Raw genomic sequence first — 26,646 nt, forward strand, 5'->3', positions numbered from 1 at the left:
GAGCTGCGTAAAAAGATACATTCCTAAGACTCTGCAACATTGTATCTAAACAGAGGCGGCCCTAACCAATTTGGTACCCTAGGCAAGACTTTCTCTGGTGCCCCCAGCAGAAAATTCCATGTTCTCCCCTTGCAGCACACTTCTGTAACTAAAGAAAAAAGGGACAGGTTTTAAGGGAAAGTTCCTTATACCCCCACCGCAGAAGGCATTCTATAGGGCAAATTCTACCCTCACAGCACTCCTCTTTCCTCACTGCAGAGCACCCATCACAGCACCCGTCACCCAGCACAGTACCCTCCACAGCACAGATTACAGCACAGAATCCCTCACCCAGCACAGCACCCCTCACAGCACAGATTATAGTACAGCATCCCTCACCCAGTACAGCACTCCTCACAGCACAGATTATAGCACAGCAACTCTCACCCAGCACAACACCCTCACAGCACAGATTATAGTACAGCATCCCTCACCCCACACAACACAGATTATAGTACAGCATCCCTCACCCAACACAGCACAGATTATAGCACAGCAACCCTCACCCAGCACAGCACCCAGCACAGATTATAGTACAGCATCCCTCACCCAACACAGCACAGATTATAGCACAGCAACCCTCACCACACACAGCACAGATTATAGCACAGCAACCCTCACCCCACACAGCACAGATTATAGCACAGCAACCCTCACCCAGCACAGCACCCTCACAGCACAGATTATAGTACAGCATCCCTCACCCCACACAGCACAGATTATAGTACAGCATCCCTCACCCAACACAGCACAGATTATAGCACAGCAACCCTCACCCAGCACAGCACCCTCACAGCACAGATTATAGTACAGCATCCCTCACCCCACACAGCACAGATTATAGTACAGCACCCCTCGCAGAGCCGTAAGTAGACTTTTTGGTGCCCTGTGCCAGAAAGAGCATTGGCGCCCCCCTCATTTTTCAAAGGGACATAATGCACCCAAAAAAGGGGAATGGCCTCATGGGGAAGGGCCAGGGAAGAGATAGGGGAGACCAGAAGATGCTGGGGATGAAATAAAAGGAAGCTACAAGTGAGAATGATAATAAACAGAAATTTGAAAAGCCCAAACAGTGCCCCCTGACCTGTGGTGCCCTGTGCGATGGCACCGACCGCACTGCCCTAGCTACGGCCTTGACCCCTCGCCTAGCACATCACCCATCACCCAGTACAGTAGCCCTCACAGCACCCCTCGGAGCACAGATTACAGCACAGCACCGCTCTCCCAGCACAACACCCCTCACAGCACAGATTACAGTACAGCACACATCACCCCACACCCAGTAGAGCACCCCTCCCCAGCACCCTCACACAGCACAGGTTACAACATTCACCACCACTTGCCCAACACCCCTCTCTCAGCACAGCAACCTTCTCCCAGTACAGCACCCCTTACCAAGCATAAATCACAGCACCAAACACCACTCTCCCAGCACAGTACCCCTCACTCAGCACAGCACCCATCACTTCTCCCAGCACAGCACCCCTCACAGCACAGCACCCATTACCCCTCGACCAGCAACACACCACAGCACCCATCACCTCTCAGCCAGCACAGCACGGTCAGCACCCATTACTCACAGTACAGGCATACCCCCAGGGCCGGATTAACAATAGGGCGGGTGGAGCTACAGCTCCAGGCCTCCCATTGAAAATAAGCCCACACCGACTGCAGTGCAGGCAGGAAAGAAAAAGTTTTTTTTTCCTGTCAACACTAAGGAACAGCTCAGCCAGCTCTCTCACCTAATGGCTGTCATACATAGAGCTTAGCCCATTCTGGCCTCCCCGGTCCCCACCCGTTCCCCTCCTCTTGGAGGATCGACAGGCCAGGACAAAGCGCCGCCCACCCGCGGGCCGCTGAAGCCACGCCCACCTCTGAAGCCCCGCCCAAGCTCCGCCTCCATTATACCGAGGCTCCGCCTCCTGAACCATCCTACTCCAAAGCGGTGTCAAGCGCCTAGTTGAGGAGGGAAGGCAGCTCAGCCAAGCATGTCAGGATTAGCTTTACAGGTCAGTGTAATGTCTGGCCTCTGTCTATATATGTATGTAATTATCTATCTATAATATTAGGTGAGTATAAGAGCTTGTGCATCTACATATATATATACATATATAATATATATATATATATATACATGCACACGTATATATATATGTGTGTGTGTGTATATATATATATATATATATATACACACACATGTACTGTATATATGTGTATATATATATATATATATATATATATATGCACATGCTTGTTTGTGTGTGTATATATATATATATATGTATGTGTGTAAATGTATGTTTGTGTATGTGTATATACACACACACACACGTGTATATATGCACGTACTTGTGTCTGTGTGTATATATATGCGTATGTATGTATATATATATATACATACATATATGTACGTACTTGTGTGTATATATGTATGTGTGTGTATATGTATGTATGTATGTGTGTAAAATAAATGTATGTTTGTGTATATGTATGTGTATATACACACACACACATTTATATATGCACGTACTTGTGTCTGTGTGTGTGTATATATATATGCGTATGTATGTATATGTATACATACATATATGTACGTACTTCTGTGTATATATGTATATGTGTGTATATGTATGTGTGTAAATGTATGTTTGTGTATATGTATGTGTATATACACACGTGTATATATGCACGTACTTATGTCTGTGTGTGTGTGTATATGTATGCGTGTGTATGTATATACAGTATATACATATATGTACATACTTGTGTGTATATACGTATGTATGTGTGTATATATGTATGTGTGTGTATATGTTTGTATATACACACATGTGTATATATAAATACACACACATGGTGGTAAATAGGGATGGTACAGGAGCTTCAGACACATTTAAGGGGACTGTAGCGGATGAGGAATGATATGTAAACATTCATCATGTTAATAGGAAAATGTCAACATGGTCATAATGTTGAAGTTGTCCGTGTTGAACATTCATGTAGACAGTGATGGAATGTCGACATATCGTCCATGTTGGCCCAGCGCTCACTGACCTGCTCCTAATGGCTGCAGTGACTCCAGCACGGCTTCTGGATTGGGTCATGACCTCACTAACCCTAATGCCTACCACTTACCTTATAGTGCCTTTCCCTAACCTCCTCCCCCAGATGTCTAACTGTAACCTCCCCCTAGTGCTTAACCCTATCCTCCTCCCCCAGATGTCTAACTGTAACCTCCCCCTAGTGCCTAACCCTATCCTCCTCCCCCAGATGTCTAACTGTAACCTCCCCCTAGTGCCTAACCCTATCCTCCTCCCCCCGTAGCCTAACTTTAACCTTCCCCTAGTGCCTAACCCCCCATGTAGCCTAACCCTAATGTCGAGATTTTCATGACTGTCAACATACTACACCACACCTGCTTCAGTCCTCTTAAGTGTGCCTCAAGCCCCTGTACCATCACAATTTGCGTGTATGTGGGTGTGTATGTATGTACACACCCACATACACATATATATAGCAGTCAAATGGCGGCACTCAGGACGGCTTGTATAAAACACACTAAAACTCAGTTTAAGTTATCAACGCTTCAGAACTTGTATTTATTCTTTCGTCAGGATTACTGAAGGGATGAATACAAGTTCTGAAATGTTGATAACTTAAATGGATTGTAATGTGTTTTATACAAGTCGTCCAGAGTGCCGCCCATTCGACTGCTACATGGTTCCCTCCCTTCACAGGCAGAGATAATTAGGAGGGCACCAGGCGCCATAGCACTATACTTTGCACAGGAGTGCTGGCCTACACATGCACAGTCAGCGGCATAGCAGGGCTAACTCCGGAGCACCTTGTGCCGGCACCATGCCTCTTAAGTGCGTAACGTCATGCCGTTGCGTAGAGGTACTGAGGCCGCCGGCACCTGAAAATGCAGCACTGCCCGGAGCGTCCTGGGAGAATGATGCACAGGCCACACCCCTATGTAAACCACAACCACACCGCACTGGTCATGGCCCCACATTACCAGTCACACTGCTACGGCACTTGTCACTCCCCCTTCAGCGGCATACAATAGGCCCATCATAACTTTCAGCTCCAGGCCCATGTGGACATTAATCTGGCACTGCCCCCACACCCCACCTGCTGCATTTAAGTTTACAGGACACCAATGTAGGCTGTTGTAGCACATCTCAGTAGAATGGTAGCTGATGGTTGCACCTTGTTATTACTTCCTTCCCCCTTCTATCCTGGTGACATCATCATCCCTAGTGCACACACTAGGGGGCCCATTTATTAATGATCGCATTTTGCAATGCGATCAGGGCATGCAGTACCGCCCCTGATCGCATTGCAAAATGCGATCCTATCTGCCAGATGTATTATCTGGGACATGCAGGGAGACGGGCTCCGAAAAGAGCCCGTCCTTGCGATGTCTCCGGAGGGCAGTCGGGGCTTCTGCGAATGCGCAGTCCCGCGGACTGCACATGAGCGGCGCCCATTGCCAGCGGAGGGATCTGGCAGATCCCTCCGCCGGCTGATATGCGGTAAGTGCCCATAGGAAACAGCGGCTAACGCTATCTTTAGATAGCATTAGCTGCTGGGGCCAATATCGGGAATGCTTCGAACCCCCAGGTCCCTTCTTACCAATGTGGATGATGGAGTCCACCTGAGCATTGTCCTATACCCCTGGGCTCCACTTCCAATATCTCTCCCCCTCCCCCCCAAAGCAGTGTCATAAACACCCTGAGCCCCCACTCCCCATGTGTTTCTTCCTTCTGCCGTCCCCCCAATAGCAGTATCCTCAGCCCCCCCATAACTTAATAAAGCTGCATCTGATAATCCTGGGCCCAATATTGATTGTTGAAAATAAGAGGCTTTAGTGAATAATACTATATTAATACTATATTGTGACCATAAGGTGCATTTAGTATAAAACTTAAAAGAAAACAATACACCAGCACAGTTAAAATTCTTTTTATTAATGGAATAAAACATAATTATTGTAAAATTAATTGAATTTCACCAGTTTATACATACACAGATTGATGATGAAATAAAAGGGTTTAAGCCCTGAATATTGTATAACATTGTTGAACAGTAGCCACAGCATTTTATACATATTATTTGTTTACACTTTATTTTATTTCCCCCTCCTTTCCCTGACCACCCCTCCCCTTCTGTCTCACCAACTCTGACATCCTTCTCCCCTGTTTCAGGAGAGGAAGTCATGACCCTCATCCGGTCCTCCCCCCCTTCCACCTCCCTTTTTGACCCTATCCCTTCCCGTCTCCTCTGTTACCTGTCTCCTTCTGCCTGTTCTCATCTTGCTCACCTTCTTAATCTCTCCCTATCATCTGGCACTGTCCCTTCTGCATTCAAACATGCCCTTGATTCCCCCATTCTTAAAAAACCTACCCTTGATCCTAACATACTTTTCAACTATCCACCCATCTCTCTTCTCCCTTTTGCTTCCAAACTCCTTGAGCGTATTGTTTACAACTGCCTTACCACCTTTCTTTCCTCCCACACCCTCCTTGACTCATTTCAATCTAGCTTCCGTTCTCTCCACTCCACTGAAACTGCCCTCACGAAAGTCAGCAACGACCTCCTTGCTGCCAAATCCAAGGGCCACTCCTCTCTGCTCATTCTCCTTGACCTATCTGCTGAATTTGACACTGTAGACCACCCTCTCCTCCTGCAAATCCTATACTTTCTCAGTTTACATGGCACTGCCCTCTCCTGGCTGTCCTCCTACCTCTCTGATCGTTCCTTCTCTGTCTCCTCTCATGACTCCTCTTCCCACCCACTTCCACTAACAGTAGGGGGTAAATTTACTAAAGTGAGAGTTTTTAGAAGAGACTTTTAGCAACCAATCAGATTCTACTTAACATTTAACTAGCACCTTTTAGAAGATAATAGCTAGAATCTGATTGGTTGCTATGGGCAACATCACTTTTAAAACTTCTAAAAACTCTCGCTTTAGTAAATTAACCCCTAGGAGTTCCCCAAAGTTCTGTTCTTGGACCTCTCCTTTTCTCCCTATATACGTCCTCTGTAGGTGAACTCATAAACTCCTTTGACCTCCAATATCATCTCTATGCTGATGATACTCAAATTTACCTTTTCTTCCTTGAGCTCTCCCCCTCGCTCCTTACCCGTATCTCCAACTGTCTCTCTGCTGTCTCTTTATGGATGTTCCAGCACTTTCTTAAACTTAACATGTCTAATACTGAGCTGATCATCTTCCCACCCTCTTCCACTACATCACTTCCCACAATTTCATTATCTATTGATGGCACAAGATCTCCTCTATCCCCAAAGTGTGCTGTCTTGGAGTTATCCTAGACTCCTCTCTCTCCTTTAAACCACACATTCAGCACCTCTCGCAGTCCTGCCGTTTCCACCTAAAAAATATCTCCAGGATTAGGCCTTTCCTCACCAAGGATGCCACTAAAACCCTAATCCACTCACTGGTCATCTCCAGATTGGACTACTATAACCTTCTCCTAGCTGGCCTCCCAGTTTCTCACCTCTCTCCACTACAATCGGTTCTCAATGCTGCTGCTAGGCTCATCTTCCTCTCCAGACTTTCTACATCTGCTTCCCCTCTCCTTCAAGCCCTACACTGGCTCCCCTTCCCCTTCAGATGCCAATTCAAGGTTCTTACACTCGCCTACAAAGCCCTCACCAAATCCTCTCCCACATACATTTCTGACCTTCTCTCCCTTCACACTCCTGCTCGTCCACTTCACTCAACAAATGCATGCCGCCTCTCTTGCCAACTGATTACTTCCTCCCACTCCCGCATCCAAGATTTTGCCTGTGCTGCTCCCTACTTTTGGAATGCTCTCCCTCTTCCTATCAGACTCTCCACCTCTCTACATATCTTCAAACGGGCTCTCAAGACCCACTACTTCATCAAGGCCTTCCAGCACTCATCCTAACCCACCTCATGCTCTTTCCTCCCTATCTTCCCCTTCTGTGTCACGCCTGTCTATCTGCCCCTCAGAATATAAGCTCTCACGAGCAGGGACCTCTTCCCTCATGTGCTTCTCTTCACATTTTCTTCTACTCTTTACTCCCCATAAGGGCACTTAACACGAGACTGCCAACTCCCGGCTGCTTATTGTGAGTGCTTTAATCGCTATTGCAGCAATGTATATAAATCGTGTTCTTGTCCTGCACTGTAATGTACTGTAAGTTACTTGTTTCTTGTTCACTTATTAGTTCTATGTACAAAGTAAAGCACTGCAGAACACTTGTGGCGCCATATAAATAAAGGATAATAATAATAATTTCCTTCTACTTCACATCTTTCTTTTAAAATACTTTGCCATTATATTGAGTTCCCAATTTATTTTAATATATATCAATAAAATTGATATTTTAAAATTGTTTATATACCTGTGTCTCTAGTGCACCTAATGCAATAACTCTTCTTCCTTTTTCTGTTTTGTGTTCATATAACATAATACTTACCTGACTCCCTGCTCCTACTCTCACCACCGTCCGCTCCTCCGGAAGGCGGAGCTCATGAGTAGGTTCAGCAGCCAATGAGAGTCTGTGTGACTCTCATTGGCTGCTGAAACAAACACACCGTACTATCCGGCTCCGGTGGCGGTGTGTTTGTTTTACTCTGTAGTGCGGACCACGCTCACTGCGGTCTGTACTAACTGAAATGGACCTGGACGCCCCCACCCAGTGTCCCCCCACCACCTCCAGCAGCGCCCAAGGCACGAGCCCTGGCCGTCGACCCCTAGTTACGCCATTGATTATCACTGTTTTAGCTAATTTTAAAAGGGGTTACCGCTGAGATATCATTTATATATTATTAGCCTGAGCCTCTGGTAAGTGCCTGGGCATTAGGCCCAGTTGCTCATTAGTGGCAGATAGGTAAGGGGGCCTCAATTGTGTAGCATAAAGCTCCCTAATCACATTATGCCAGACAATAGGGCCCCCCTTACCTATCTGCACTTTAATGTGAAATAGGAGCTATACTGTGTGGCATAATGTGTATAAGGCAGCATTTTCAACCTCTGTGCTGTGGCACATTAATGTTCCATGAGTGTTTGTCAAGTGTGCCGCAGCGGTCAGCTCAGCGCACTTGTAGTGTAGTGTGTTTTATTCCTGTGGAGGCCAATATGTGTGTATATTTTTATGTGGGAGCAAATGTTTATGCTTTTCCATTGGTCACGCATGCTGCATAGCCGGACAGTATGCCTTGGCAATTTTAAAATCTTGTGTAGTGTGCCTTGAGTTGAAAATCACTGGTATAAGGGATACTACTGTGTGGCATACTGTGTATAAAGGGCACTACTACTGTGTGGCATACTGTGTATAAAGGGCACTACTACTGTGTGGCATACTGTGTACAAAGGTCACTACTACTGTGCGACATACTATGCGCCACACAAGAACTAAAAGGTAAGATTCTTCTTTATATACTTTCAGCAAAGCATTATAAATCAGCAATGACATCAGCAGCTATCAACGCAGTGGCAGCATGCTTAGGCTTCAAAATTGAATGCTTAAATGAAATCTCATTACATTGGCCGCTTTATATAGCATAGCTATTACAATATTCATAAGTATACAGTGTCACCAGGTAATCCATACTCCTGATCTACATCTCCGAGAATTTGAAGTGACATTTCTTGATTCTCATTGCTCCTATGCAAACGTCCAGGGCTGCAACTCTATGTCCATAGATCAAGAGTCTACTTGGATTCTGAGAATGTTCCATACATCATATAGGGGCAGTCTTTCAGCTAACACCGTGCCAACTTCTCCTGGACCCCTTCCTTGGTATCAGAGCCCGCGATCTTCAGGAAGCATCTGGGTGTCTGCAGATTGCACTTAGCAAGAAATTAAAACCATGTCTGAAATATATCAGAGCTCTGTCAGCCATGTATAGGAGAATTAGGAGTATACTTTATATACTTAAGATGAGGTTTAAATACTTTATACTCCTTGGAATGAAGATAAGATCTTTCATACAGGTGTCCTTGCTATTCTACCTTTTACCTTAATCAATCACACAAGCCTTGTATTACTTTATTAATAAATGCTTTCTAGATCAAACACCATAAATCTGCTTCTATCCTTATCTATACATATAATCTGGTAAACAAGTTTTGGCTCTTATGTAAGTCTTTAGTTATGCAAGCAAGAAAAACATGTTTTTCAATATGATTACTCGAATCTTTAGGATTTTCGGCGATCTTAAAATATGAGACATATTTCTAAGTATGTTCATTTTCTATACGCAACTTTTTATCAACTTTTAACCACTTATTTCTAATCTAAATATGTATATTCTTATTGCGGATTAATATTTTATTTATGCAAAACTATTTCTAGATGAAATTATGATTATTGCATGATTATAATATTAATTCACCTCATACAAATGCCTTTTGTTGCTTTAATAAGTGAAATGATATTTCAGTTTTAACACTCTTCTACCTCAAGCACAACTCAGCTAATGCAACAAATTACTGAGTTACAAACCAGAGTGTGCTAGAAGCAGGGCTGGATTAAGGCTTGTGGGGGCCCCGAGGCAACCAAGTTGTAGGGGTCCCCTCCAAGCCACATGGTGGACACACATTAGGGGGCTGGCTGGACACACATTAGGGGGCTGGCTGGACACACATTAGGGGGGCTGTCTGGACGGGCGTGGTATAAGAGATAGGCAGTAATTAGTTAGACAATGTCTAGATAGACACCAGATGTTAGACAGTCAATAGTTAGACAGGGAAAAAAGTTAGACACAAACAAAAGTCAGACACATTAAAGTTAGACATGTAAAAAGTTTGACAGGTACAAAAGGTCGACAGGGTAAAAAGTTTGACATGAAAATGGTCTATACAAAAATGGTCGACAATTTTTTTTTTTTTTTAGCCCTAATCTTCACCCTAACCCTATCCTTCCCCTTGGTGCCTAACCCTCCCTCCTGGTGCCTAACCCTAACCATCAGGGTAAGTGCCTAACCCTAACCATGGGGGTAAGTGCATAACCCTAACCCTCCAGTAAGTGCCTAACCCTAATCCTAAAAAAAAAAAAAATGTGTCAATCTTTTTCATGTCGAACTTTTTACATGTCTAACTTTAGTGTGTCTGACTTTTGTCTATATCGAACTTTTATCCTTGTCTAACTATTAACTGTCTAACATCTGGTGTCTATCTAGACATTGTCTAACTAATTACTGTCTGTCTATAGTCCGGAACCCTCTCCTTATAGCGTTATCACTATCTGTACTCCCGCTGGTGATAGGAGAACCTCCACGGTCCCGTGGGGCAATCCTATCGATGATCATGTGTGCGCTTGGAGGAGTTAAATGTCAGTGTACTGTGTTCAGCGTGTGCAGTCGCTGCTGACCGCTCACACAGTGGTCAGAGGGTAGTCCCTACGATCCCAGTCACCACCGGTCAGGTAATTGTCCAAAGAAGTTCAGTGTTAATATATAACTGTCAGCATGTGCTGACACTACTGCTCACTCCTGCAGTGACTGTGTGGTCATGTCCCCTTTTGGCCAATCATGGCCTTTTTCAAGGATGGAGGTGTGTCTGTGGGGACGGGTTTTATGCTGGCTCTGTACAGTAGGGCCTGATTCACTATGGATCGCAATATTGCATACGCACGCAGTTCAACTGCGATAGTATGCTAATCCATTGCGATCGCAATGCAAACTCAGCACTACATAAGGACGCCCACTTTACATTGCACACATCCGTAATACTGAGCAGAATAGCCAAACCATCGGTACAATCGAGTACCATCGCAGCCTCACGCACACTAGCTCTGACCTTACTCAGAAATTGCTAACAACCATGCAAGCTATGAGACCTGAATAATTTATGCAAGCCCCTGCAACGGCGTGTGAACGCACTGGCATGCCTGCATTCAGCCGACCACCCCCCCCATTACAACCCACAAATGGCACTTCCTGTCAATCACTCTGCAATGGGTCTGCATAGCCACTGCGATCGAAGTCCCCATTGCAGCGGCCAGTTAGCGTATGCGCACTGCAATGCGTACGCATGCGCAGTGTGAAACAATAGGCAGATTACGTGCATATTCACAGTTGCGTATGATAGTGAATCAGGCCCTTAGTGCAATCTTGTGATAAGAAAGTGAATCAGTAGTGCATGCAAGGACCCACTAATTGACAGGCTGAGGCATTTAAGGGGCCATGCGGGGGGCAGCCGGCGTTCCTGGAAACGGGGGCATTCCACCCTATTTTCCAGGAGTGGCCAGCCCAGGATCTGCGTTGATCAACGCAATATCCTGGGCTCGCAAGCCGGACAGTCTGAGTAAGTGAGGCTTACTCAGCTGGCTGGCGTCCCGGACCTGTCCACCATTGTGACCATTGACCACTGATGGTCGCGATGGTGATCCCAGCCTGCGACCTCCGTCGCAGTGCTGGGATCACAAATGCAGCAGGGGATGTCATACACCTGCTGCATTTGCATAATAGCAAAGATCGCAATTATAAGAGCTGCCTGTGTGCAGCTTTGCAATTACAATCCTTGTTGAATCAGGCCCATAGTACATGGGCCATATACAGTGTATGCACATTGAAGTATACATATAAGCACAAACCTATATATATATATATATATATATGTGTGTATATATATATATATATATGTATATATATATATATATATATATATAGATATATATATATATATATATTAGGGGTGAGCGGGTTCGGATTTCTGAAATCCGAACCCCCCCGAGCCCCCCCGATCCGAGTCCGATCCGAATCAGGCTCGACTTTTCCCGCCTGACTCGGATCTGAAATCGAGGCAAAACGTCATCATCCCGCCTTCCGAGGCGTCATTTTCTCACTCGGCTGTGGACAGTGAAGAGGGAGGGTGGGAGTTAGGGCTGTGTAGTGTAGTGTAGTGTAGTGCTGCTGTTGTCCACTACTTCAAAGTCCTTAGGGGCTGGTTGTGCTGTGCTGCTGTTGTTAATAGGGGCTGTGTCCACTACTTCAAAGTCCATAGGGGCTGGCTGGACTGTGTTGTGCAGTCAGTTCTCCATAGGGGCTGTGTCCACTCCAAAGTCCTGTGCAGTGTCCCAGTCCTAAAGGGGTGCTGTAGTGTTGTCCAGGGGGTGCTCTGTCCATCAGGGGTGCTCCCCCCAAGTGCTAAAAAAATAATATATTTTCTGTGTTTGTGAATTGTGGGCGCAGTAGCCGCACGTGCATCAACAAAGTAGTGCCAAGCGTGCGCCTGTGTCATAAGTAAAGGGCCGGCTGGCTTGACCGTTAAGGGTGCTGTAACCCCCGAAAGTACACTCCAGTCCAAACCAAAAAAAAAATTATTTTCTGTGTTTGTGAATTGTGTGCGCAGTAGCCGCACGTGCATCAACAAAGTAGTGCCAAGCGTGCGCCTGTGTCATAAGTAAAGGGCTGGCTGGCTTGACCGTTAAGGGTGCTGTAACCCCCGAAAGTACACTCCAGTCCAAACCAAAAAAAAAATTATTTTCTGTGTTTGTGAATTGTGTGCGCAGTAGCCGCACGTGCATCAACAAAGTAGTGCCAAGCGTGCGCCTGTGTCATAAGTAAAGGGCCGGCTGGCTTGACCGTTAAAGGGTGCTGTAACCCCCGAAAGTACAGTCCAGTCCAAATCAAAAAAAAAATTATTTTCTGTGTTTGTATATTGTGCGCAGTAGCCGCACGTGCATCAACAAAGTAGTGCCAAGCGTGCGCCTGTGTCATAAGTAAAGGGCCGGCTGGCTTGACTGTTAAAGGGTGCTGTAACCCCCAAAGTACACTCCAGTCCAAACCAAAAAAAAAATAATTTTCTGTGTTTGTGAATTGTGTGCGCAGTAGCCGCACGTGCATCAACAAAGTAGTGCCAAGCGTGCGCCTGTGTCATAAGTAAAGGGCCGGCTGGCTAGACCGTTAAAGGGTGCTGTAACCCCCAAAAGTACACTCCAGTCCAAACCAAAAAAAAAATTATTTTCTGTGTTTGTGAATTGTGTGCGCAGTAGCCGCACGTGCATCAACAAAGTAGTGCCAAGCGTGCGCCTGTGTCATAAGTAAAGGGCCGGCTGGCTTGACCGTTAAAGGGTGCTGTAACCCCCAAAGTACACTCCAGTCCAAACCAAAAAAAAAATTATTTTCTGTGTTTGTGAATTGTGTGCGCAGTAGCCGCACGTGCATCAACAAAGTAGTGCCAAGTGTGCGCCTGTGTCATAAGTAAAGGGCCGGCTGGCTTGACCGTTAAAGGGTGCTGTAACCCCCGAAAGTACAGTCCAGTCCAAATCAAAAAAAAAATTATTTTCTGTGTTTGTGAATTGTGTGCGCAGTAGCCGCACGTGCATCAACAAAGTAGTGCCAAGCGTGCGCCTGTGTCATAAGTAAAGGGCCGGCTGGCTAGACCGTTAAAGGGTGCTGTAACCCCCGAAAGTACACTCCAGTCCAAACCAAAAAAAAAATTATTTTCTGTGTTTGTGAATTGTGTGCGCAGTAGCCGCACGTGCATCAACAAAGTAGTGCCAAGCGTGCGCCTGTGTCATAAGTAAAGGGCCGGCTGGCTTGACCGTTAAAGGGTTCTGTAACCCCCAAAGTACACTCCAAACCAAAAAAATATATATTTTCTGTGTTTGTGACTTGTGTGCACTGTGGCTGCACGTGCATCAACAAAGGAGCAGCGCCAAGCGTGCGCCTGTGTCCCATAAGTAAAGAGCCGGCTGGCTCATTTCTTAAAGGGTGGTGTAACCCACAAAGTGCACTACTCTCCAGCAAAAATAAAAAAATATTTTCTGTGTTTGTGTGCGCTTTAGCCGCACGTATATATATCAATATAACATAAATGGAGGTCCAAACTTTCTCCGATAAAAATAAAATAGGGAAAGATCAAGAACCACTTCCTCCTAGTGCTGTTGCTGCTGCTGGGAGTTGTTCATCATCCCAGAGAGGAAGTAGGAACATCACTACTTTTACTAAACAATTGACCCTCCAACAGTCCCTAGCGATGAGGATGAAGTACGACAGCAGTCATCCTGAAGCAAAACGTATAACTGAGGCCTTGACTGCTATGTTGGTGTTAGACGTGCGTCCGGTATCCGACATTAGTGCAGTGGGATTTAGACAATTGATGGAGGTAGTGTGTCCTCGGTTCCAAATCCCGTCTAGATTCCACCTGCATCCTCAAAGCAGCAGCGACAAGCGTGCGTCTGTCTGTTAAAGGGTGGTGACACCCTCAAAGTGTGCTACACAAACAATAAAAATATTCTTCTTCTTTTTTCTGTCTATGTGAATTGTGTGGGCTGTAGCCGCACCTGCATCCTTAAAGCAGCAGCGACAAGCGTGCGTCTGTCTGTTAAAGGGTGGTGACACCCTCAAAGTGTTCTATACAAACAATTAAAATATTGTTCTTTTTTTTTCGGTCTTTGTGAAATGTGTGGGCTGTAGCCGCACCTGCATCCTTAAAGCAGCAGCGACAAGCGTGCGTCTGTCTGTTAAAGGGTGGTGTAACTCTCAAAGTGCTCCAAAAAATAAAAAACTATTTTTTTAATGTGTTTGTGACTTGTGTGCGATGTAGCCGCACTTGCATCCTCAAAGCAGCAGCGACAAGCGTGCGTCTGTCTGTTAAAGGGTGGTGACACCCTCAAAGTGTGCTACACAAACAATAAAAATATTCTTCTTCTTTTTTCTGTCTATGTGAATTGTGTGGGCTGTAGCCGCACCTGCATCCTTAAAGCAGCAGCGACAAGCGTGCGTCTGTCTGTTAAAGGGTGGTGACACCCTCAAAGTGTTCTACACAAACAATTAAAATATTGTTCTTTTTTTTTCGGTCTTTGTGAAATGTGTGGGCTGTAGCCGCACCTGCATCCTTAAAGCAGCAGCGACAAGCGTGCGTCTGTCTGTTAAAGGGTGGTGTAACTGTCAAAGTGCTCCAAAAAATAAAAAACTATTTTTTTAATGTGTTTGTGACTTGTGTGCGATGTAGCCGCACTTGCATCCTCAAAGCAGCAGCGACAAGCGTGCGTCTGTCTGTTAAAGGGTGGTGACACCCTCAAAGTGTGCTACACAAACAATAAAAATATTCATCTTCTTTTTTCTGTCTATGTGAATTGTGTGGGCTGTAGCTGCACCTGCATCCTTAAAGCAGCAGTGACAAGCGTGCGTCTGTCTGTTAAAGGGTGGTGACACCCTCAAAGTGTGCTACACAAACAATAAAAATATTCTTCTTCTTTTTTCTGTCTATGTGAATTGTGTGGGCTGTAGCCGCACCTGCATCCTTAAAGCAGCAGCGACAAGCGTGCGTCTGTCTGTTAAAGGGTGGTGACACCTCAAAGTGTTCTACACAAACAATTAAAATATTGTTCTTTTTTTTCGGTCTTTGTGAAATGTGTTGGCTGTAGCCGCACCTGCATCCTTAAAGCAGCAGCGACAAGCGTGCGTCTGTCTGTTAAAGGGTGGTGTAACTCTCAAAGTGCTCCAAAAAATAAAAAACTATTTTTTTAATGTGTTTGTGACTTGTGTGCGATGTAGCCGCACTTGCATCCTCAAAGCAGCAGCGACAAGCGTGCGTCTGTCTGTTAAAGGGTGGTGACACCCTCAAAGTGTGCTACACAAACAATAAAAATATTCTTCTTTTTTCTGTCTTTGTGAATTGTGTGGGCTGTAGCCGCACCTGCATCCTTAAAGCAGCAGCGACAAGCGTGTGTCTGTCTGTTAAAGGGTGGTGACACCCTCAAAGTGTGCTACACAAACAATTAAAATATTGTTCTTTTTTTTTCGGTCTTTGTGAAATGTGTGGGCTGTAGCCGCACTTGCATCCTCAAAGCAGCAGCGACAAGCGTGCGTCTGTCTGTTAAAGGGTGGTGTAACCCTCAAAGTGTGCTCCACAAACAATAAAAATATTCTTTTTTTTTTTCTGTCTTTGTGAATTGTGTGGGCTGTAGCCGCACTTGAATCCTCAAAGCAGCAGCGACAAGCGTGTGCGTCTGTCTGTTAAAGGATTACATCGGTGACAGCATCCAAGTAGGCATGTCAGACAGTCTGTACCTGTACTGGCAGGAAAAAGAAGCAATTTGGAGGTCCCTGTACAAACTGGCTCTATTTTACCTGAGTTGCCCCCCCTCCAGTGTGTACTCCGAAAGAGTGTTTAGTGCAGCCGGGAACCTTGTCAGCGAAAGGCGTAGGAGGTTGCTTCCACAAAATGTGGAGAAGATGATGTTCATAAAATGAATTATCAACTCTTCCAGGGAGACCAGCCTCCAGAACGTACAGAGGGACCTGTGGTTCCAGCAGGGATGAATTAATACTCTGTGAGGATGAGGATGTACACACTGAAGAGGGTGAGGAATCGGTGGATGAGGAGGATGAGGATGACATCTTGCCTCCGTAGAGCCAGTTTGTGCAGGGACAGATAAATTGCCAGCTTGTTTTGTGGGGGCCCAAACGAACCAATCATTTCAGCCACAGTTGTGTGGCAGACCCTGGCGCTGAAATGATTGGTTTGTTAAAGTGTGCATGTCCTGTTTATACAACATAAGGGTGGGTGGGAGGGCCCAAGGACAATTCCATCTTGCACCTCTTTTTTTTCTTTGCATTATGTACAGTTTGGGGCCTAGTTTTTCAATGCCATCCTGTCTGCCACTGCAGTGTCACGCCTAGATGGGTCACGTGTTTGTGCCGCCCACTCGTGTCGCTTAGCATAGTCATCCAGCTACCTCGGTGCAACCTTTTGGACATAAAAACACTATTGTGAGGTGTGAGGTATTCAGAATAGACTGGAAATGAGTGGAAATTAAGGTTATTGAGGTTAATAATAGCATAGGAGCAGAAAAACCTACAAATTCTGTGATTTTAGCTGTTTTTATGCTTTTTTTCAAAAAAATACAGATCCAAAACACAAAACCCAGAACCCAAAACACGGAAGGGTGGTTTTGGCAAAACCAATCCAGATCCAAAACACGAAGAAAGATCCAGATCCAAAACCAAAACACAAAACACGAAAAGTGGCCGGTGCACACCCCTAATATATATATATATATACTGGCTGGAGTACCCGGCGTTGCCAGGGATTTTAAAAATGTTTGTTTACACATCATCCTCCAACAAACCTGTCCTTAAGCAGGCCTCACGAAAACTGTGACAAACTTTCCCATCAACAGTCCTAAGGTCGTCGAAGGAAGTAGGACCTGTAACGGTGTAAAGCAAACTTTGGAGATAGAAGCATTCAAAATTTGTCGGATGTACAGTGTAAACACGGCCAAGAACTTCTGTTGCTCTGATACTAGGATGACTGTGTACTTCCTAGTTACTGGATCGCACTATGAAATGCACAGCAGCTACTTCCAGTTCCTTGTGCAGCTGTTTCCGGCATTCAGGGTCTCCATGGTGTATAAGATTCATCCAATCGGTTTTACCCTTCAGGGGCCAACAAAGGAGTGAACCGCAAGTAGCTCTGTGCGTTCCATAGTGCAGTCCAGCAACCAAGGAGGTAGACAAAAAAGTTTGGTTGACACCATCTAGTTGTGTAAGCAGGGCCGGATTAAGGGGGGGTGACAGGGGCGGTCGTCCCTGGGCCCCCACACACAGAGGGCCCCCACACTACTGCATGCAGCAGCACATTCAGTGCTGCTGCATCAGCTTGGGGCAGGGCGGTAGTGTGGACGGCACATAAGTGCCGTCCGCACAACACAGCACGAACACACAGCCGCCAGCGCCGGCAGCTGTGTGTTTGTTATAACAGCCGATGAGAGTCAGACAGACTCTCATCGGCTGCTGCGCTGCGGCCCACTGCCGGAGCCTCTGTCTTCCGGCTCCTGCAGTGGCTGATGGGAGAGACGTCGACGTCTCTCCCATCATGCAGAGCGGGCCGGCCCGGCTGGATGCCGGACGGAGGAGCAGATGCTGGAGCGGGGATTAAGGTAAGTGGAGATTTTTTTTGCCTGTGTGTGTCTGGCCGGCCGGGGGGGGGACAACTACTCCTAAGGGCACTGCTGGGGATAGAACGGACTACTCCTAAGGGCACTCCTGGGGAGGGAACGGACTACTCCTAAGGGCACTGCTGGGGGGGGACTACTCCTAAGGGCATTGCTGGGGAGGGAACGGAGTACTACTAAGGGCACTGCTGGGGAGGGAACGGACTACTACTAAGGGTACTGCTGGGGAGGGAACGGACTACTACTAAGGGCACTGCTGGGGATACTACTGGGGGCACTGCACACTGCTGGGACCGCTACTGGGGGACACTGCATAGAGGGAGGGGTACTACTAGGGGCACTGCTGGGGACACTACTGGGGGCACTGCACACTGCTGGGACCACTACTGGGGGACACAGCATAGAAGGGGGATCGCTACTAGGGGTACTCCTGGTGGGACTACTGTTGAGGGGGGACTGCTACTGGGGGCATGGCTGGGCTGGGCTGGGCTGGGCTTGGCTCTGTGTGGCTTGAAGGATGACTGTGTACTTCCTAGTTACTGGATCGCACTATGAAATGCACAGCAACTACTTCCAGTTCCTTGTGCAGCTGTTTCCGGCATTCAGGGTCTCCATGGTGTATAAGATTCATCCAATCGGTTTTACCCTTCAGGGGCCAACAAAGGAGTGAACCGCAAGTAGCTCTGTGCGTTCCATAGTGCAGTCCAGCAACCAAGGAGGTAGACAAAAAAGTTTGGTTGACACCATCTAGTTGTGTAAGCAGGGCCGGATTAAGGGGGGGTGACAGGGGCGGTCGTCCCTGGGCCCCCACACACAGAGGGCCCCCACACTACTGCATGCAGCAGCACATTCAGTGCTGCTGCATCAGCTTGGGGCAGGGCGGTAGTGTGGACGGCACATAAGTGCCGTCCGCACTACACAGCACGAACACACAGCCGCCAGCGCCGGCAGCTGTGTGTTTGTTATAGCAGCCGATGAGAGTCAGACAGACTCTCATCGGCTGCTGCACTGCGGCCCACTGCCGGAGCCTCTGTCTTCCGGCTCCCGCAGTGGCTGATGGGAGAGACGTCGACGTCGGCCGGGGGGGACAACTACTCCTAAGGGCACTGCTGGGGATAGAACGGACTACTCCTAAGGGCACTCCTGGGGAGGGAACGGACTACTCCTAAGGGCACTGCTGGGGGGACTACTCCTAAGGGCACTGCTGGGGAGGGAACAGAGTACTACTAAGGGCACTGCTGGGGAGGGAATGGACTACTACTAAGGGCACTGCTGGGGAGGGAACGGACTACTACTAAGGGAACTGCTGGGGAGGGAACGGACTACTACTAAGGGCACTGCTGGGGATACTACTGGGGGCACTGCACACTGCTGGGACCACTACTGGGGGACACTGCATAGAGGGAGGGGTACTACTAGGGGCACTGCTGGGGACACTACTGGGGGCACTGCACACTGCTGGGACCACTACTGGGGGACACAGCATAGTAGGGGGATCGCTACTAGGGGTACTCCTGGGGGGACTACTGTTGAGGGGGGCTGCTACTGGGGGCACGGCTGGGCTGGGCTTGGCTCTGTGTGGCTTGAAGGGGGCCCCCGCAACTTAGTTGCCCTGGGGCCCCCACAAGCCTTAATCCGGCCCTGTGTGTAAGCTCATGCATGAGCAAGTATAAATAAAGATTTGTGCTGCAGAGCTGCGATTTGCATCCCATTATAGTTGCCATGTTTATGGGCCTGATTCTAAATCAGATGGATTTCTCCTCATGGATGCAGATAGCAATTTTTACCATATTCAGACTCACAATAAGCCTGGCTTCAGTGGCGTAACTATAAATTTTGCTCCCCCCTGCCAACAGTGTCTGATGTCCCCCCCCAATGGCATTTTGGTAAAATGAATACAGGGCCGTTGATACGCAATCTGGCTCCCATGGAAAAGATAAAAATGTGCCTCCACCCCCATAGACAGTTTACAGTATTTGTCATTTTTCCTTGTTATAGTAATGCCCCTTACACATTATGCCACACAATGTGATGCCCCATGCACATTATGCCACACACTGTAATGCCTATTACCCCCACAAAGGGTTGCTGCTAGATCCTATGAGGAGAAAGGACCTCTGTGAAGTTGCAGTCACGTGACCGCTGCAGGAGGGCCAGATCGCTCCTGTGTTACCATCCACGTGGGCATATAAGGGGAACAAATTTTTGTGGCGAGCACAGCGAGCCATCGTGCCCGATGTACAGTGAGCGTAGCGAGCCCGCACGGGGACGTTTTGGACCCCCGTTATCATCCTTGCCCCTCCCCCTTTGATGACAGGTCATGTGGGTGTGATGTCACTGGTCCCTTGGAGCTGTGTAGTCTAGACCTAACCATTACCAAAGTGCCACTTACATATTTGCCCCACAGTAAGGCTTCTAAATTCTTTTAAATTACCTGCCCATTGTCAGGGTTCTCATGCTCATTGTCAGGGGTCTCATGCTCGTTGCCAGGGGATTCATGCTCATTGCCAGGGGATTCAAGCTCGTTGTCAGGGGTTCTATGCTCATTGCCAGGGGATCTATGCTCAGTGCCAGGGGTTTCATGCTCGTTGCCAGGGGTTTCAAGCTTTTTGCCAAGGGTTTCACACTCATTGCCAGGGGTTCTATGCTTGTTGCCAGGGGTTCTATGCTCGTTGCCAAGGGTTTCATGCTCGTTGCCAAGGGTTTCACGCTTGTTGCCAGTAGGACCTCTAGCATCTGTCTCCTCCTAGGCAGCTGCCATTTTTGGAGGGCCGTTTTCAGCAGATTCCAATATGGACGGCTAGTCCGCATGGAATCTGCAGCCCCAAGCCACAAACGGAACCTCCGGATGACCACTTCCGGTTATGGGTGTTTTGGCGCAGAATTCTCCAATTAAGTATGATACATACTAACATAAATACTGGTCTAAGCTAGAACCTTATTTCACAACTCCTTATCCCTTTGAAGAAATCCAGAACCGGCGAAATGCGTCGGGTCCTCCTCCACCTACCAATATATGGACTAACAAGCAAACTATCCTACTGAGGGACTGCACTATCTAGCACTTTATGTGCCTTTTTTATTCAGCTAAGTCTTAAATAATATTCATTTTTTAAGCTTTTTTATCATCTAACATATTGCATAATGTATTCCTCGCCTATTTTTTAATTACCTTGTACTGTATCCCCATTTTTTGTCCTATATACCCCTTTTTTCCGTTATTATCCTAATAAATATAGTGTATTTTTTACTTAAATCCTATTGAATTCTTGAATTTGTCACACCTAAAGAGGTTAATAGATTGATTACCTTATTACTGGACTATAGCTTTTATACTACAATCTTTTATCCTCCTTTATATTTTTTTATTTTTATTTTTATCATATTTTTTCTTGGACATCAATTTCTGCACATTGAAACACTTCACATTGAAATCAGGAGTATGGCCCTGATTCAGAGCCGGACGCTCTGACAGAGCGCTCGCTCTGAATCAGGGCCATCCGTCTTACTTTTTGGAGCGGCCTCCTGGCCACTCGCATAGCTGTGGGTGACCACCCACAGCTATAGCAAGCGGCCAAAATTTGGTGCGAGACCCATAATGACGGCTTGGTCGTCGTTATTCGGGTCTCGCGCATGCGCACAATGGAGCCACCTCCGTCGTGCGCATGCGCACTTGGGCAACATCGACCCGCTTGCGAGCGCTCAGCGCACGCGAGCGGGTTTGAATCAGGCCCTATAATCACTGAATTCTTTCTAAAGAAAATATCTGGTACGCATGTAAAGGGATTACCTGTTGTATGTCTACCCTAACCAACTTAATTTATTACACTATCAGGCGCTTTCTCCTCTCTCTCACTTTCAATATACTGTATATATATATATATATATATATATATATATATATACTCTCTCTGTAATTCGTATTATAATCATCCCATTCAAGTTTTTTCAATTGTATCATGAACCTAAGTAATATAGCTGTTATTTCTGATAATTTAATAATTGAAAAAAAAAAACTTTATTGTGTGATATGCTGTATGAAGGGGTGAAAGGCTCCGAAACATTGATTTTTTAATACACTCGTCTTTTACACCAGCCTGGGAGTGCCGCCTGTTTGTTCATTTCTAAAGTATGTATGGACAGTTTGTTTCCACAGAGGAAGGCACCCCAGCCAGTTATATTTGGTGCCAGCTGCCAGCAGAGTGGCGGTCCTTGTATATGTGTTTTATATATATATATATATATATATATATATATATAAACAATCCAGAATGTCCGCACTCCACAAAACAACCATGGAAGTGGGCTGCTCAATTTAAAGATACAAAGTCCATAAGTATAAAAATGCAATTGGCACTCACCAGGTTAATGTAAAAAAAAAATCACAGTTTATTCACCACTCATGGGTAAAGACATAAAGTGCATAGTCAACGTTTCAGTCCTAAATGGACCATCCTCAGGAGAGAGCAGCAGGAATAATCCAACAGACAGCCAAATAGAAAGTGAGCACCATCACCACAGAAGCTAACATATATACCCACCCTAATAAACCCCAGGGCACCCCCCCTGACCGCACATCCCTCTGGGTTAGCCAAAATCTAGTAACAAATAACAATAGCATAGAGCTCCATAATATTAGTCTAGTGCATACAGCAAGGTAATAAGAAATCCAAAATCGGGGCCACCTGAAATAAACACTGCAACAAGCTGTGTAAATACCTATAAATCACTGACATAGCGAAACCGGAAGTGGCCTGCGCTCCACCACCTTTGAACACACGCCACGCCCAGAACTACAACCCAGTGTCTCTGCGGGTGGAAGTAATAGAGTTAACAACATACTGTGTAAATACCTAAAGAACATTACAATAGCAAAACCGAAAGTGGTCTGCGCTCCACCACCGTGGAACGCACGCCAAACCCAGACCTACAACTCAGTGTCTATACAGGTGGAAATTATAGTATCAATGGCTTTAAGGTGCAATAACCGGAAGTCACATGCGCTCCAACCAGTGGAAGACATGCAACAAACCGGATCTGGCGCTTGCGGGTAGTCATGGCAACGGAATGCCAAAAGACATGTCAAAGGTGTAGTATGACCTGCTGGGTAATATAATGGGTCATACATAATAAAGCGGACCAATACAAATAGAGTTAACAACAGTACTGTGAACATTGCACAAAGCGGGCAATATGTCAGCTTCACAGACAACACCCACATGTAAATAAAATAATAAATATAAAGATAGCATTACACTACTACAAATAACCGTCATAAAACAATAAAACTAACAAAGACAAAAAACATGCAAATGCATAATATCAAAGTAAATCACATTACAGATCACTCAAAAACAAACGCATAATATAAAAAAAAATCACATTACAGGTCACTCAAAAACATATATTAGGGGTGTGCACCGGCCACTTTTCGTGTTTTGTGTTTTGGTTTTGGATCTGGATCTTTCTTCGTGTTTTGGATCTGGATTGGTTTTGCCAAAACCACCCTTCCGTGTTTTGGGTTCTGGGTTTTGTGTTTTGGATCTGTATTTTTTTTTAAAAAAGCATAAAAACAGCTAAAATCACAGAATTTGTGGGTTTTTCTGCTCCTATGCTATTATTAACCTCAATAACCTTAATTTCCACTAATTTCCAGTCTATTCTGAACACCTCACACCTCACAATAGTGTTTTTATATCCAAAAGGTTGCACCGAGGTAGCTGGATGACTATGCTAAGAGATACGAGTGGGCGGCACAAACACGTGGTCCATCTAGGAGTGACACTGCAGTGGCAGACAGGATGGCAGTTTGAAAAACTAGGCCCCAAACAGTACATAATTCTAAGAAAAAAAAGAGGTGCAAGATGGAATTGTCCTTGGGCCCTCCCACCCACCCTTATGTTGTATAAACAGGACATGCACACTTTAACAAACCAAACATTTCAGCGCCAGGGTCTGCCACACGACTGTGGCTGAAATGATTGGTTCGTTTGGGCCCCCACAAAACAAGCTGGCAATTAATCTGTCCTTGCACAAACTGGCTCTACGGAGGCAAGATGTCGTCCTCATCCTCCTCATCCACCGATTCCTCACCCTCTTCAGTGTTGTGTACATCCTCATCCTCACAGAGTATTAATTCGTCCCCGCTGGAATCCACAACCACAGGTCCCTCTGTACGTTCTGGAGGCTGGTCTCCCTGGAAGAGTTGATAATTAATTTTATGAACATCATCTTCTCCACATTTTGTGGAAGCAACCTCCTACGCCTTTCGCTGACAAGGTTCCCGGCTGCACTAAACACTCTTTCGGAGTACACACTGGAGGGGGGGCAACTCAGGTAAAATAGAGCCAGTTTGTACAGGGACCTCCAAATTGCTTCTTTTTCCTGCCAGTACAGGTACGGACTGTCTGACATGCCTACTTGGATGCTGTCACCGATGTAATCCTTTAACAGACAGACGCACGCTTGTCGCTGCTGCTTTAAGGATGCAGGTGCGGCTACAGCCCACACATTTCACAAAGAGAAAAAAAAAGAAGAATTTTTTTATTGTTTGTGGAGCACACTTTGAGGGTTACACCACCCTTTAACGGACAGACGCACGCTTGTCGCTGCTGCTTTAAGGATGCAGGTGCGGCTACAGCCCACACATTTCACAAAGACAGAAAAAAAAAGAAGAATATTTTTATTGTTTGTGGAGCACACTTTGAGGGTGTCACCACCCTTTAACAGAAAGACGCACGCTTGTCGCTGCTGCTTTAAGGATGCAGGTGCGGCTACAGCCCACACATTTCACAAAGACAGAAAAAAAAGAAGTATATTCTTATTGTTTGTGGAGCGCACTTTGAGGGTTACACCACCCTTTAACAGACAGACGCACGCTTGTCGCTGCTGCTTTAAGGATGCAGGTGCGGCTACAGCCCACACATTTCACAAAGACAGAAAAAAAAGAAGAATATTTTTATTGTTTGTGGAGCGCACTTTGAGGGTTACACCACCCTTTAACAGACAGACGCACGCTTGTCGCTGCTGCTTTGAGGACAGTATCATATGCAGTGACAGTAGACTTGTCAGAAATTGTTGGCACGTCCTTCAGTCCGGACCAGATGTCCAAACCGGCCCTTGACTTATGACACAGGCGCACGCTTGGCACTGCTACTGTGTTGATGCACGTGCGGCTACATCGCACACAAGTCACAAACACATAAAAAAATAGTTTTTTATTTTTTGGAGCACTTTGAGGGTTACACCACCCTTTAACAGACAGACGCACGCTTGTCGCTGCTGCTTTGAGGATGCAAGTGCGGCTACAGCCCACACAATTCACAAAGACAGAAAAAAAAAGAAGAATTTTTTTATTGTTTGTGGAGCGCACTTTGAGGGTGTCACCACCCTTTAACAGACAGACACACGCTTGTCGCTACTGCTTTAAGGATGCAGGTGCGGCTACAGCCCACACATTTCACAAAGACAGAAAAAAAAGAAGAATATTTTTATTGTTTGTGGAGCACACTTTGAGGGTGTCACCACCCTTTAACAGACAGACGCACGCTTGTCGCTGCTGCTTTAAGGATGCAGGTGCGGCTACAGCCCACACATTTCACAAAGACAGGAAAAAAAGAAGTATATTTTTATTGTTTGTGGAGCGCACTTTGAGGGTTACACCACCCTTTAACAGACAGACGCACGCTTGTCGCTGCTGCTTTAAGGATGCAGGTGTGGCTACAGCCCACACATTTCACAAAGACAGAAAAAAAAGAAGAATATTTTTATTGTTTGTGGAGCGCACTTTGAGGGTTACACCACCCTTTAACAGACAGACGCACGCTTGTCGCTGCTGCTTTGAGGACAGTATCATATGCAGTGACAGTAGACTTGTCAGAAATTGTTGGCACGTCCTTCAGTCCGGACCAGATGTCCAAACCGGCCCTTGACTTATGACACAGGCGCACGCTTGGCGCTGCTACTGTGTTGATGCACGTGCGGCTACATCGCACACAAGTCACAAACACATAAAAAAAATAGTTTTTTATTTTTTGGAGCACTTTGAGGGTTACACCACCCTTTAACAGACAGACGCACGCTTGTCGCTGCTGCTTTAAGGATGCAGGTGCGGCTACAGCCCACACATTTCACAAAGACAGAAAAAAAAAGAAGAATATTTTTATTGTTTGTGGAGTGCACTTTGAGGGTTACACCACCCTTTAACAGACAGACGCACGCTTGTCGCTGCTGCTTTGAGGATGCAAGTGCGGCTACAGCCCACACAATTCACAAAGACAGAAAAAAAAAGAATTTTTTTATTGTTTGTGGAGCGCACTTTGAGGGTTACACCACCCTTTAACAGACAGACGCACGCTTGTCGCTGCTGCTTTGAGGATGCAGGTGGAATCTAGACGGGATTTGGAACCGGGGACACACTACCTCCATCAATTGTCTAAATCCCACTGCACTAATGATACCGTACGCACGTCTAACACCAACATAGCAGTCAAGGCCTCAGTTATATGTTTTGCTTCAGGATGACTGCTGTCGTACTTCATCCTCATCACTAGGGACTGTTGGAGGGTCAATTGTTTAGTAAAAGTAGTGGTGTTCCTACTTCCTCTCTGGGATGATGAACAACTCCCAGCAGCAGCAACAGCACTAGGAGGAAGTGGTTCTTGATCTCTTCCTATTTTATTTTTATCGGAGAAAGTTTGG

Source organism: Taudactylus pleione, unplaced genomic scaffold, assembly GCF_031769625.1.
Source record: "Taudactylus pleione unplaced genomic scaffold, aTauple2 ptg000085l, whole genome shotgun sequence".
NCBI lineage: Eukaryota > Metazoa > Chordata > Amphibia > Anura > Myobatrachidae > Taudactylus > Taudactylus pleione.